This window comes from Callorhinus ursinus, unplaced genomic scaffold (genome assembly GCF_003265705.2).
Source record: "Callorhinus ursinus isolate GAN/ISIS: 27379988/994484 unplaced genomic scaffold, GSC_fseal_2.0 scaffold50, whole genome shotgun sequence".
Lineage (NCBI taxonomy): Eukaryota > Metazoa > Chordata > Mammalia > Carnivora > Otariidae > Callorhinus > Callorhinus ursinus.
In genome coordinates this window covers 2129859-2145547 of record NW_027397112.1, presented here as the reverse complement: position 1 = coordinate 2145547, position 15689 = coordinate 2129859, and the positions used below count along the sequence as shown (strand labels likewise).

Here is a 15689-nt window from a genome sequence, read left to right as displayed (position 1 = left end):
AAATAGTTTTCTTTATACAGAATTGAACAACATGGAAAAACCTCACCATGCCATTAACCGAATTTCTCTATTTTCTTTGGCTATTTGGTGATGGATGGTCTAAGACTGCCCATTAAAATACACTCACATAAAATATGCAGCAGGGAAAAAGAATACGTACTCATGAAGATTTATCTAATCTTCATTGCTAGCTTTTTGTTGTAAAACAAACCTAACTTTTCAATTCCCAAATCTCTGCTCCCATGATGGTATTCTGCAGGGAGAACTATATCTAACAAAATTGGTATCAAATTAGATTTGATCCATCCGAAAAACCAAATAGTATCTCAAAAGGAAAGGGTAGGGGGGGATGGGGTCTCGGCCCTATACTCCCCGTAGAAAGAGTAAAATTTTTAAATTGTGCAAATGAGTAATGTTTAAAATGTGTATCTCTTTATTTGCATCAACAAAAAGCTTCACAGTTTTGAGACCTGTGTTAGAACAGTTAATACCAGCCTCTGAAATAAGCCACCTCTGCCTATCCGTGCCTTAGCCCAACAAAGATATATCTGTCACACAGGCAAAGTCCACTGCTGGTGGCCTTGGGCACCTCTCCCCCAAGCGGCTTATGGGTCAGGATGCCTCCTGTCCTATGGCCTTGCCATCTTGGAGCCTTTTGCTTCCAGCTGCACAGATGGTAGAGAGAATGGGAGATCATGTGGAACAGTCCTGAAAAAAGCAACAGACATTTGAATTGATTTAAATGACACCTGACTGTCTAGGGGTTATGACCTCAGAGCCTCGCTGGCTTTAGTATTTTATCTACAAACAACCTGTTACACAATTCCTGGATCTTCATAAATCACATACGCTCCTCTTAAAGGGTAAAGAAGCAGACAAGTGGACAGGCCAACACACAACGGCCACAGCCTGATTTACTGGTGAAGGGTAGTATAAATCATCTGTAGAAAACGCAACAGTCACATTTCTCACAAATGATACGGCAATCGCTCTCTAAACGTCTTCTGCCCACTCTTCAAGCACCCAAGATGAATGAATATGCATAGCTTCTAAATGGCCCTTCCCATCTGTTAAGAGCCAGGGCCTGCTCAAAACAAGACAACGGGCCCAAAAGGAAGTTGGTTATGCTCCCCCAGAACAGGACTCTTGACCAGTCCAGCGAGAACCGCCCGATGCACTCCTGCCATCCCCCGAGGCACCCCTGCAATGACCAACCCGCCTTCTGCCTAGCCTCACAGCCCTGTCTCCTCTCCCTTCCGCCTCAAAATCTTCGCTTCCATACAGCCCTTTCTGCACCAACCGGCACGCTGCCCGATGCCAATCGATTCTGCTCAAATCAACACTTAGGATTTTTAACAAACCTCAGTTTATCTGTTAACAGTTCTGGGGTCAGAAGAGGGGCTGAAAGAGGACCCCACAAACACGCCCCCCCAAACACACACACACACACACCCTCCCCGGGAGGACCGAGCAGCAAGGCCTAGTACCTGTCCAACTGTTGAACCCGAGGCTCCGTCGCCGCCTCTCGAGGTGGTGTGAGTCCCTCTCAGGATCCCGGCTTCGCAGTTTTTGCGTTCACGAGCTTTCAGGCTTCACTTGAGCGTTTCTCTCCCCAGACTGCGCCTGGAAACTGCTGGAATCGGACTGGGTCCATTCTGACTCATAAGGGCTGCATCTGACCGGATCCCACGGCTGACTGGGGAGACGTCTGCTAGGTCTCACGTCAGACTGAGTCCCACGTCAGACTGGGTCCTATGCCACACTGGGTCCCACCTCAAACCGGTTCCCACCTCAAACCAGTTCCCACCTCAAACCGGTTCCCACATCAGACTGGTTCCGACATCAGATTGGGTCCCACATCAGACTGAGTCGACGTCAGACTGGGTCCCACCTCAAACCGGTTCCCACCTCAAACCGGTTCCCACCTCAGACTGGTTCCGACATCAGATTGGGTCCCACATCAGACTGAGTCGACGTCAGACTGGGTCCCACCTCAACCCCGTTCCCACCTCAAACTGTCTTCTGTTAGACTGGGTTCCACCTCAGATTGGGTCCCACATCAGACTGGGTCCCACGTCCAATGGTCGGACATCACCCTGGGTCGTACAAACGGGACTAGGTTTGGGGTCAGACCGTGTCCAACATAGAAACCGGACTAGATTCAAGAAGGACTGGATCCAGGGTCAGACTGGGTCCAGTGGGAGGAGGCCTCAGGTGAATAAAATTCAGTGTCCAGGCTGAGCAAGTAAGTTAACCTAAACAAAGTTAATCTTAAATTACTGTGGCCACCGTGGAGAACTCTGAACCTCTTAGATAAGCTTATCCATTTATGAAGTGCTCTGGAGAAAAGAGGGTCTCCGCCAAGCACTAACTAGAAAGGGTAAAAGGGAAATTGTTTTTCCGCCTCTGCAGTTTCGGGTGACCAGGATGACATCTGCTGGGACATTCTACGGAGGCCAGAGCCTGCAGCCTGGGATCCTGGGAAAACTGGCTGGAGCCGGCAGAGGGTGACAATCCTTTAAAGTCAGCTCTCCCAGATCTCTGTGGTGCCTGGTCCAAGAGAGGAAGATAAAATTTCACCTTTTCTCTTCTTTTCTAAGTTCAGGATGGCTGGAAAAAAACATATGTAAGAATTAGATCTTTGAATGTGACTGGTGAATTTGCTTTTACAGAACCCATTTGTTGCGGATCCTTTTTCTCCCACAGATAGCTATGGTCTTCCTGTTTGTCTCACTTGTGTGTCCTGAGAACTTGGCTTGGCAACTGTCAAGTTGGGGAGTCCCCAAAATATGGTCAGACAGAAATGTGGGTTGTACTGCAGGTGCAGATAGGGTCCTACGAGCTATTGCCAGGTCTCGGGAGAATTGTCTTTCTTTCTTTTGGTTATTTTTGGGAGTGGCTCTGGACTTCAGGAAGGCACCGTCTTTGGGGATGGCTCTTGTGTTTATGGGGTTGTTTAATAAAAGTGCCAGCAATATTTACTATTTATCCTGCTGAAACCTGACAAAATATTTGAATTTTTTTTTTTTTTTATAGTTGCCCTATGGTCAGAAGTTGGCCAAACTGGAAGCTGATATTCAGAGCCTGATAGGGATTTTTTTTTTTTTTTAGGCCTCCTCTAAGCTAGAATGAAACTATGTAGTGGGGGTGAATTATAGGGGTGAGAGGGTATAATAACAAATTCTGAAGCCTTTGCAGAAGAATTTACCAAAACATTCCAAAGACACACAGCTCTAAATATAAAATATAGGAATCTTCTGATTTCCATCTTCTCTCTGCTATAAAGAAGCAAACTGAAAATAATGTAGTTGGGGGGGGTGCCTGGGTGGCTCAGTCCATTAAGCTTCGGACTCTTGGTTTCGGCTCAGGTCATGCACGACTCAGGGTCAGGGGATGGAGCCTCCAGCAATGGCCCCCATGCTCAGCAGGGAGTCTGCTTGAGACAGTCTCTCTCCCTCTCCTTCTGCCCCTCCCCCCTGCTCGCAGGTGCGCGCTCTCTCTCTACAAATAAACCTTAAAAAAAAGAAAAGAATGGAGTTGGATGGGTGGGTCAGCACCTTACCTTTACAATATGTTTGATCTTATCCATTTTTTAGTTGCACGCCTCCTATTTTAGCCCCCTTTTTACATTTTTTATTAGTTTCTCTAACCTCTGAGCCCACTCTCCGCCTACCAGTTCACCACAAGCAAGCACACACACAAACACTGAATTCCAGTCCTCTGGGAAGGAGACACCAAGATGCTACCAGAAGAGCAGGAGGTTTATTGAATGAAAGACAAAGGAGAGATGAAGCAGAGAAGAGCATTGTCACCTTAGAAACAGAGCCTCAGGCTACTATGCAGATCTAAGATCTCAGCCAGCCAATGGAGAATCATAGAGCAAACACAATGGGGCAGAAAAGGTCCAAACAGAGCCCCCTGCTGTGCTCAGTCCTTGGCTGGATGCCTCCCAGGAGGCAGGGCTTCCTGTAAATGCTAGCATAGATCCCAATCACGTACATATGCATGTGATGCTTACCCAATTTTGTTTGACAAAATTTACTTACTTTGCATTTTAAAAGTATTCAGTTTGGCTTTTGTACCATTTACATACATACACACATACATATGTGTATCCATATTTACATAAAATTCAATAAGAATTTACTGGGTTCCTACTCTCTTCTTTAGACTATGTGTTTTTTCCATCAATTTCATTTACCTCTAATATCTCTAGAGTAAATCTAAGTAGTTTTATCAACAGTGTACACAAATTGTTCATATTTTATTTTCACATCTGAGAAAGTCTTTCTGTTGCTTTTGCTCATGAATGACAACATGCCATGGTATGAAATCTTTGAACCTTGCCTTTTACCACTCCAAACTGTCGAAATTCCACATTTATCTCTTAATGTTACATAATACTAATGAGAAAGGGCTTACTTTTGTCCTTTGTACATAACCTAAGTTTTCTGCTTGAATGTGTAGAGAAATTTTTTTAAGTCCTTGAAATACAAACATTTTGTCAGTATACATTTATGTGTGAGCCCTATTCTTTTTAGTATGTTTTTCAGATTAATCTTACCTGGAAATATGAGTCATTATTTATAGATTTGGACCTCCATTTTAAAGCAGGAAATATTTCTTTTATATCTCCAATAATCCAATAATCATTTCTGTACTCATTATTTAGTTCTTTTGCCCAGATGCAAAAGCACTGGGGCTATTAACATTTTTATCTGAAAATAGACTGGACATAATACCCTTATGCTTCTCAATGTCAGTTTAAAAGTCCTAAGAGCTATTTTGCTAGTCATACTACTAAGCCCCACTTTTATAGCATCATCTTGAAATTTGTCACCCCATTCCTTTACTTCTGTTTCTTACCCAGTCTCAAGTACTCCTCTGGGAAGCAAAAAGAGGTCTCTTAATCATCTGTAGTTTATTAAGTGTCTAATAGACTACAGGAGAAAGCCAATGCTCTGTTTTCCCAGCATTTCAGCTGAGTACCAGAATTTGAGGCCAAATTACAGCAAACCCTTTTCTAATAGAAAAAAAAGAAGGAAAAAAAAAAAGAAACCTCAGGAGTTCTATCATGTCCTAAACAAAGCAAACAAACTTGGGTGTTTAGGGTCTTATCCAAAAAACTTTGTCACTATAAACCAAGTGCAACTCAATGTATCTCAAAAAAGGTGAAGGGGTAAGTCAATGTGGCTATAATTTAAACTTTACAGTTCTAGAGAGTCTCCCCATTTCTAACCTGAGATTTAGACCACTAAACTATCTCCCCTAGTGGATTTATTTGCTTTTTTTTATTTCGTTGGTTAAAAAATGAGTCACTATAACCCAAACACTGCAAGAATCTGCTTTTAAAAGAGCATTAAAACTGCTTGATTGATTCGGTGGGATCTTGGAAACTCTGTTTTGTACTCTGAAAATTATGAAGGCCTTTATTCATTTCAGGACAATCAATGGAGGACGTTACAAAGGCAGTCTCATCTTCAACTTACCATCCTGAAAACCCTCACCCCTGCTCCTCATCCCTTCCTAAATGGCCCCCTCCAATTGCTCCTAAAAGACACCTAAAAAGACTGAACAACCAGGGCTTCACATACAACATACCTAATCAGGGCAGAACACAACGGGACTAGTACTTTGTGTATTGAGGCTAACACTTACTCACTTATTCACTTACACCGAGCATTTGTTGAGTGCCTAGTATGTTTATTCACTACTCCAAATGCTCACAATACAAAGATGAATAAGACTGAGGCCCCAGAGGACAATCTAAATATTCTATGATCATAATTACGATAAAGAGGAGGAAGAAGGAAGCAGAAGGAGAAGGGAGGTAGTGTTATCCCCATTTTACAGATGACAAAACTGAGGCATGGAGAGGTAAAGGAACATACCCAAGCATACAGTGTTTGCAGGTAGCAGGACCAAAATTCTAAGGCTTGAGTCGGCCTTCGGCATACACAATCATAACCTCCGTGCTCTACTATCTCAATAGGAGACTGAACAAACGAATCAGAAAAGGAATTCATTGTAACTGCATTTGCCCCTTGATTCAGCTGAAGTCACCATCTTTGCACCAATCATGTAGTACAAGCTCAGTGCGCTAAGTAGGTGACCAGACATTCTCGACCACTGGGGAGAGTAGCAGGTCACCTCTGCTGTTGTGGTGTAATTACTAGTAATGCCAACTTTCACTCTCTGAAATATACCCATTTGGGTAGTAAATTTTATAGTCATCCTAGCATTAAGAGAGCCACATTCAAAATATGGTGGGAAGACAATGAGAGAGCAACTAATTTTCCATGGGAGAAGGGTCTGGTGTTCCAAATGACTTCGTTTTATGGTTTATAAGAAATCACTGTTTTGCATTTCACCTGCTAACCAAATCATCCTGCATTCGTGTACTGGCGGGCAAAGAAATATCCAAAAAAGAAGATACCAGAAAACTTGTCTAATGCATGAATTGGGTCCTTCTTATTAAATTGAACAATTCCAGGGGTCCCTGGGTGGCTCAGTACGTTAAGTGTCTGCCTTCAGCTCTGGTCATGATCCCAGGGTCTTGGGATGGAGCCCCGCATCTGGCTCTGAGCTCAGCAGGGAGGCTGTTTCTCCCTCTCCTGCTGCCACTCCCCGACTTGTGTGCTCTCTCTCTCTCTCTCTGTCAAGTAAATAAAATATTTAGAAAAAAAATTAAAAAGTAAATAAATTGAACAATTCCAAAAATACATTTTTGAACACCTGCTACATTCCAGGCACCGTACATGGATGAGGAGGTCATTGTTTCTTGAACTAGACTGTAAACACCTTACATGCAGGGACCAAAACACACAAAAATATGACACAGTAAGTAGAAAGATAAAGTATGTATAGCGAGTTAAGTGAGAAGGCATACTTGTTCCGAGCTCAGCATTCAGAGAAGTCTCCTGGAGAAAACAATTGAAGTAATCTTTAAGGATCAATAAGAATGAAGGCAAATAAATAATAGATTCATTTTTAAAATAATTTAATTAAGTTTAAAAAGTGAAAAGGTCAAAAATTGGAATGAAACTTAAGGCAGAAAGAACAGTCACCCAGACACCATCAGGCACAAATTTTGCTCCCCTCTGGAGGGAAGTGTGTCCCCCTACAAAGAACAGGATTACATACAGAACAACTGAGATGGATCTAAATGGTAAATCTAGTCAGATGATAAATGTTTAAGCTTAAAGTGAGCTAGGCCCTAGGCACACCCAGATGACTAGAGTGTGAAGCCAGCTCTTAAGGAAAACCGTGTTATAGTAGGAGTCACTCACTAATTAAATAGAATTTATTTGATGACTTAAACTATCTTTCCCTAACTTGGGAAAATGCCTCTCTTTATTTTCATGCTGTGGTTTCAATTTAATGTGTTTAAACTGTATGTTAAAATATGCCTGATTCCTTGCTTCCTGTGGTCTACCCAACAACCAACAGAAAATGTGATCCCATTGCTCAGCTGGACGTTGTAAATCCATCTACCAGATATCTTTCTGTATCTGTTTCCACACCTTTTAAGGGCAAGTAACATGTCGCTGACGTTTTATTGAATTTTCGATTTACCTTACCCCCTTCATCTATCAACATTAAGTATCATTAATTGCATAAGTGGCTTAGTTTGGGAATGATTAGTTCTTAATAAGGCTATATTGATCACAGCCTTGTTTCAAGATGCTCACAGATCTCCTAGTGGGCAGCAAGAGGAGCAATCCTCCACCCCGTTTATTTTCTGACTAATAGTTTCACGTCACTGCAGTGTCTTTCCAACTGTTTTACAACAAGTCCAATGTTCTTTGGGAAGCACATCATCAGAGTTGGGAAATGAGCAGAGCATGATGGGACGGTCAAGAAATTGGGTCTCTGTTCACCTCTGCTTCTGTTAGAACAGCTTCCTTTTATCTGCTTCCTAACACTGGGGTTCTACACAACATTTCACTTTTAAAAATTCTGCTGACCAAAAAACACAAATTCAAAACTGGTCCTAGCCTTTCCTAGCCTAGTTCTCACCTGTCAACATGCCTGCTTTCTGTAATAGAGCTACCCTTTCATTGGATTCTTCCTGGTGGTGAAATCACTTTAGAATGCTATTTTAAGTATTTAAATTCAATTTACGTTGGTATGCCTGGGTCTTCAGTTTATCTCTGCTGGACGTGACTTTTTTCATTCTAATACATTTTATATCCAGTTCTTTATGTTTAGTGGTTGCAGAGAAATGCTCCACTGCATAAAAACAAAGGAACTAATTTAAGAAAGAAAACATTAAGGTAAACGGGGGTGTCAGCTTGAGCTCTGTTGTACCCAGGACTTCTTAATGTGTTGGTCAAAATATATACCATTTTTAAACATGCAGTGGTCCATTATACTGACCATTATTTTATGCTGGGTAGTTCGCTAAACATTTTGTTGTTTCATTTAAGAATAAGCCCTGAACAGGGAGCGAAGTAGGATTTGTCTTACTCGACCATAACGATGGAAAGTCTTGCGGGCTGAATGACAAGATAGGACACATACTGGATAAAAGTATATCCTGTAGTGGCCTGAATACTCAAAAGAGAACAAATGGCCCCTTGACACAGACCTTGTAAATTGATTGCTCTAGAACGACAGCAAGTGGCAAAAACACATTATGATCTCTGATCTCCTAAAAACCTCACCTGATCACTGAAATTGTGCTAACAAGAAAATATTCCCAAGAAAATGATCTATTTCCAGACTTCAAAGGCTCTCTGTGATTTTTACTTAAGAGTGGCAATAATGGAGGACGGATTGGAGGGAGGACTCAAGAGCCTGCACTTGAGAGGCTACCACGAAGGAAAGTCAGAAACCTGAGTCAGGCCCTCAAAGCCTTACTGACTCTTCACACAGTTGCTGGCCTGCCTAATACAACACACTGCACTGGCCCCAGGGAAAGTGGGAATGCCTCTCCTGGCCCCGTGGCCTCCTCAATCACAATCTGCCACAGAATTTTGAGATTATAAAGCCCACCAATTGGGGCGCCTGGGTGGCTCAGTCGGTTAAGAGTCTGCCTTCGGCTCAGGTCATGATCCCAGAGTCCTGGGATCAAGTGCGGAATCTGGCTCCCGGCTCCTCCCTCTGCTCTTCACCCAGCTTGTGCTCTCTCGGTCTTGCTCTCTCTCAAATAAATAAATAAATCTTCAAAAAAATAAAATAAAAATAAAGCCCACCAATTTTGACAACTTCTGAACTCAATTTTGTCTGATTCACCATTAAGAACACCCTTTTTTCCTACAACATTAAAGAAAAACTTCTCAACTATAAAAAATCAAGCCAATCTCCAATGGCTCTGATTTTAGGAAGGATTAAAGGTGAGATGTCTCGGGGTGAAAAGGGGTGCCTACTATTGACTTCTCACCCAGCCTCTTGGTGAAGAGGTTACAAAGACAGATCTAATTCCAAATTTGATGGGGTATGGGCGGGGGGGGGGGGGGGAACAGGATCTTTTATGTTTCCGAGTATCAACAGCACCAGAAACTATTCAGACGAAATAAAGACAGTGCTACGAATAAAGTTGCATTCCCTGTCAGAGTTGTAAAATGCATGGAAAGACCTTCATTGGGATATGCAGCGCATGGATCCCAGGAGCAGAGCAAGGAAGTAACAGGCACTGAGGTTTCTTTCTGGAAAACAGGACACCAGTGATCCTGAGATAGGAGACCCTCTGATATTTTATTTTCAGAACAAGACAGAACCCAACTGCGGCTCCCTAAGGAGCCCTACTTCCCAGCGCTGGGTCTGCATAAGGAGCCCTGGCATTTCCTCTTTCGCAGAGAGAGCAGCCAGCACAACAATCAAGCTGTGATGGGGAGCTGAGCGCAGTAGTTAATTAAGGCTGCATCTTTTATTCTCCAGGGCAATTCAGCACAGCTTGAATGCACCCCAGAGCCAGTCTGTGGTGGGAATGTCTCCCTAGGCAGTGGGAGAATCCAGTCTCATCAGCATGACAATAGCCCCCAGGATGCACTTGGACTGATGTAATGGCCAGAGTTAGGGAGGGGGGTTGAAAGCCTTGTAGCAGAAGCCTGGAGCGTTTGCAGCTGACTGGGGCTATTTCAGTGCACGAAATTCCTTCCCTCTTTCTTTATTCCTTTTATAAGAGATGTTTGCTAATTGGTAGAGCTCAGAAAACAATATACCATTAAGAATCCCTTTCCTTCCTCCCACCTCCCCCACTCCCATTTTTAAAAAGTCCCCAAGTTCTTGCTTCACTGGAAATCTCAACTTTTGTTCTGTGGTTTGCATGAAGTCTTCATTTTTCTTTCTCTCAAACATGGAGCTTATAAACAACGATTTACTGAGAGACCCTGCAACCAATTCTTCTGTATCAGGGTTTCCCTAATGCGCTCCCCGCCTTGTAGAATCTTGGCTGTGGTCCTGCTACAGCTCATACGTTTTCCTTGTACCTGATACATTGATACAAAACATTTTAGAAAAGTGAGTCATGGAAAGTTAGTCTGATTTTGTATTTTTTTTCTTTTACTTTTTTTTTTTTTTAATCACGAGATCCTATTTAAAGTCGGAGCAGTTGAATCATTTAAGTTGACAGGGAAATGGTCAAAATGGAGGCAGTGTGAGGAAGTGCCAGTTGAGTCTGGCGATGGATGTTGTTTGGCTTTGCCACCAACTCAGAAGTGACCCAGGCAAGACACTGTCCTCCTCTCCTGCTTGTGTCTCAATCTGCTCATCTGTCCAAGGGGAGGGAGGAACTCAGTGTTTTCTAAGGCCCCACCTGAGCTAGGCACTTAATGACTGATTGTCACATTTTCTTAATTGACGTGGGACATAAGTTCTGATGTGCCAGAAAATTTGCAATGTATTAATTCTCTAGGATAACAAGATGTGCATATTCTATCTAGAGCTTTTATATTAATCTCTTCGTCATTCTGCATGATGTTTCCAAAAGAAGCAGACCACAAAAGATAGTGTGCATGGAATCTGACTCACTTGAGAGGCTGGCAGCTGATGAACAGACATAAGAGCAGCACTGCTTTAGGAGAATGTTCTTTTCTTTCCAGAGCATACAGAATCCTGACAAGGGGTCAGCTCTGCAGCCTGGTCTCCCATTTTCTACTCTGTTCCCCTTATCTGGCATTTGTAGGACCACTGGAGCGATTTAAACATGTCTCTTAAGCATTTCCCAAAGTCTCAAATAGCTTTTTAAAAGTGGTCTAGTGGTCTGGATTTATTACTGGAATCACAGCCTGTCTCTCCAGCTTCCTTCTTCACGCTCTTATCAAATCATGTGAGTTGATGAGCATTTGAAAGATGGCACCATCTTCCCCCTGGACAAATTTCACTTTTATAGAGACTGTGGTCATCAAGAGGCCTGGAGGACTGGCAGGTGGCTCTTCAAAGAGTCTGTGAGCTCCCTGAAATTGAATACACTTTGAATATGTATACGTGTGCATATTACTGGGGAGCGTGTCCAGGACTTTCATTCAACTAACAAAGGTGGTAACAGTCATTGTCTTAAGGTAAACGATCTGAAGATCGATACTTGGAGGAGTGGCATGGATTGTGAAGGTAGAGAGACTCCAGGTCTGTCTGAATGATAATTTCTTCTTTCGGCTATTAGACACTGTGACAACGCTCTAGATGTTCCTATAAAATTCTTGCTAATAATCTGTGGAATTGACTTCAGTTCCTCATCTTACTACTTTCTGAGATTTAGCAAAAGAAACAGTAATGAACTCTCCGAAGCTATGGAAATGTACAGTCCATTAAATAAAACATAACACCCAGGTTGCAAAAAAGCCACCTGGGTACTGTCACTAAATAATTTCAGTTACAGGGTTATTTCAGGTGAACCAAGACTTTGACTTTACTGTTCCCATTTTCTCCCAAAGCAGCAGAATTCCAGTGGATCCCCACTCTCCCTCAGCCAAAACCCTGGTCACTTGTTCAAAAAGTATCCAGTTGAAAAGCCTCTTTGAACTTGGTCGGGGTCCATTTTATTATCTTTATTATAAAACTTTCGAGAAGAATGTGGCTTGCTTGATATTTTTCTCAGGCCCACGTCTGAAGTTAAGTAAAGGGATACAATACCAGTGTCTTTTTAAAGGTGCCAAAATTATTCATCAGCATTCGTCTTGGCACGGAAACACACACACACACAGGCACAGGCAGTTGTACACTCATACATCCAGACAGCCACAGTGGTCTTCTCAAAAGGGAAAGAGCCTGTCCCTGTAGTTTAGACTGTTTGCAGCTGGGAGCATAATATGGTAAAATGAAGACTGCATATCCCCCCTCAGCCTCTCAAGCAGCCAAAGAAATCTTTGTCCAGCCCAGGTGTTCGCTGTGTCCTCTTCACTGACATCCTGTCTTGAATTATTCAGGCTCATTCATTATGTATCCCACACAGACACAATTAAATCCTTAACTTTCCCCTCAAGAGAGCGGCAGAGCACCCAGGGACTAGGGGACAGTAGTGCTCCTCCCGGTGCAGAGCCGCCTGGTGGAGCTTATGGGAAGGGGAATGGTTTGCCAAGAGGCTCCGGGCTGGGGGCCTCTCTGCTCTGGAAGTCAAGACCCCACCGCCCCGCCACATTATTTGACTGCAAAAGCAGCTCCCATGGAGATTTCCAGGCAAGGGGAGCTGAGGAAGTACTGAGCTATTCGAATTTAGTTTAGGGGTCTGCATAAATTCCCTGAGGCGCTTCAAACCCGCAGACAGACATTTTATTTTTGTGATGAGCGGGCATTTGGTTCCATTAGGTAGGAAGTGAATGAACTCCAGATCTCCACCAAAGATCCTTGGCTTGGGGGGCGGGGGGTTGGGGGTTGGAGGGAGTTGGCAGTCTCAGGCTTGTATCTTCTGGAGACCAGCAGTGAGACGATAACTAAGGACTTCTTAACTCAAAAAAGTGTGCTTTTATGCTACTGTTCCTTCTCAGGATCTCGGACAGTAACAAGTGGTTTATAGGAAAAGAGCTATTGCCAAGATGGTTCAGAGCATCTCTAGGAAATGAAATGATGAAATTATAGCCAAGCTAGGTGTGTGTTGGGGATAAGAAGGTGAGAGAGGGAATCTTTCTCCCTTGTGCATCCCCTTGTCTTAATTCCTTACCACTGGAGGCCTAGAACCTTATGCTGAAGGGTTTGACCAGCTCCACATACCAACCAAATCAGTTATATGTCACTGTCCACCCCTGCTGGGAACTGACCAAAGGCAATTTGGTGGCAGTTTATAGATTCTTTGTGGTAGGTAGTGGTAGGCACCAAGAAGTTCAAAGTGGGAGAGTTTTAATTATTTTCCCCCTAAACTCACTAACCAGTTAAAATCAAACTAGCTGTCAAACCCAGCCTGTCACACACACACACACACACGCGCGTGCGCGCGCACACACACACACACACACGTACAAACGCACAGATATTAATGTACACAATTATTAGCAAGTAGCACAAAAAAAGCTCAGAGGACCTGTTCTTTGAGATCGAGAACATCTCAGTGTTCTATCCTTTAAGAGGATCTGGATCCACCTTCTAAAAAAGGTTTACTCAAGATAGACATGACAGTGGTCCACTGTCAGAACTCAGTTATCCTTATGGCTGGTCTTTCTCAACTGAGGCAATTTTGCGCCCACCCCCCAAGGGACCTATATCAATGTCCAGGGACATTTTGGGGTTGACAAAACAGAAGGGGTGGAAGGAGGGTTTCTACTGGCATCTAGTGAGAAGAAACCAAGGATGTTGTTAGATATCTTACAATGCACAGGACAGCCCTCAAAACAAAGAATTACCTGGCCCAGAATGTCAGTAATGCTGAGGTTGAGAACCCCTGCTCAAACCCAATGATGACGTAAGGCCTGTTAGCCATTAATCCTTGGTTGTCAACCCCGACGTAAAGCTAGTGCCTTTGCTGGATTCCTGTGCCCTCTAACCACAAAGGTGCAGAGGTCTTTAAAATATTTGAGCCAAGTCACATCTCTCAAATGCTCTAAGTCAACGTCCCTTCCAAATATCCCTTATGCTGGTGAATAAACTACTAATTTACAGACAGGTCAGTAATTAGCTAAAGTCTGGCGTTGAGCAGAGATTTGATGACAAACATGCTTATAATATCCACATCCAGAGTTTGTTCTTCTGATATATTCCCAACAACCACACCGTAAGTGGGTCTCTGATGACAATGAGAGTGATATGCAGGATGTAAGTTTAGCCTACACGTAACACACAATATCAAAACCTATGCTAAAATATTCTAGAGTACATTACAGACACTCTCATGGTTGTCTCTCAGTATGTGTGTGCTGAATGACCAGACAGTGAATCAAGACTCAAGCTCAGATAATTTTTTAATGTCTTGTTTATAGTTGCACTGCTAGTTAGAGGCTAAGCAGAGACAAATTCAGGCCAACCTGCCTACCCTAAGGAGAGTCCTGAAGGCATCTCCTTGAATGCAAATAAGATGCAGTAAATCCCTAAAAGTAATTTATTGTTAGAATATAAATTTGGATTCATTTTTTGTTTATACTTCAGTGATCTTAAAATCCTCTCCCTGAAAATTATGAGCACCTATCAACTGTTAGGTTCACATGCACGAATGAAATCTCCAGCTAAAACAAAAGCCTCATTACATAGTGTAATTACATAGTAATTTCGATAACTTTACCCTTCAAACTTCAGACTTCTACAAAAACTAAGTGACTGTGCATAGAGTTTATGTTCCATGGCCCTCATTCTTTAGTTTTTTATCCTTAATAGAGATGCCAACAAATGGTGGCATTTTCAGCAAAGAAACAGAGGAAGGATATAAGCGAAGAATTCCTGAAAATACACAAGCTTTATTATGTCAGCATCAGTATGAAGAAAAGGAGGAGAAAATGTTCTATTATTTGGATGGAAAAGTGGTGAATCAGAATGATCAAGGGGGCATTTTTCCAGATGCCTTTCAGGACGAGTTGCAGCTTCATAGGTCCAGGGTTGGGAACTTCCCGGAGTGGGCTATAGGATTCCAAGTATCCTGATGGTATTACCTAGGGTTACGATAGCATTTGACCTTATCAAAATGGGATACTTGTGAGAGGGTGCATATAAATACGCTGAAACAACAGTAAAACAGGCAAACTGGGGCTCTTGGTCACTCTGCAACCCCAATTCTGAATCCACAGTTCTTGAAGGTATGTGAGTGATAGCTCCTTGACAATAAAGACAAACTCCCCAAACAAAGGGCTGAGGCTGAATCAGAACTACAGGGAGCCATATGGAGAAGCCGGACAGGACCTGGGACATTGTCAGGCAGGCTGCTCATGTCCCACGTTTGCCTTGGACTGCTTTAAATAAGTCAGGGTAAAGGGACAGCACATCAGGGAGGTGGAGGATAAATACATGATGTGGTTTCACTCTCCAGCCCCATCCTTAGCTGCATTCATTATTTGCTTCTGATCAATTACAGTAATTCACAAGAAAGGCCATGCTAGTTGTGAAGACAGGGGAGATAGATCCATTGTTAGAAAAACAACTTTTGCAACTGAGGCTTACAAGAGTCACAATAAATTAAATGCCATCAAAGCAGGACTTCATAGAACTTGAGAGGGAGCTGTGTTGGAATCAGGCACAGAGTCATACAGGGAAGACGTAAATTAATTTTGAGTGGCACCACCCTGCAGTGGTCTTACACACCTGGTTCTAATCCTGCCTCTGCCATGTCACCA

The 15689-nt window shown here is 42.9% G+C and overlaps 1 long non-coding RNA gene across 1 annotated transcript; it reads right to left on the bottom strand.

Annotated features, from left to right (window-relative positions):
• Positions 1 to 410: 410 nt before the first annotated feature.
• On the bottom strand, positions 411 to 1747 carry LOC112837588 (uncharacterized). The gene is made up of 2 exons (XR_003211773.2): positions 1488 to 1747; positions 411 to 708 (listed from the first exon to the last, which is right to left on the bottom strand). It is a non-coding gene; the product is annotated as an uncharacterized lncRNA (long non-coding RNA).
• Between the last annotated feature and the right edge of the window lie 13942 nt (positions 1748 to 15689).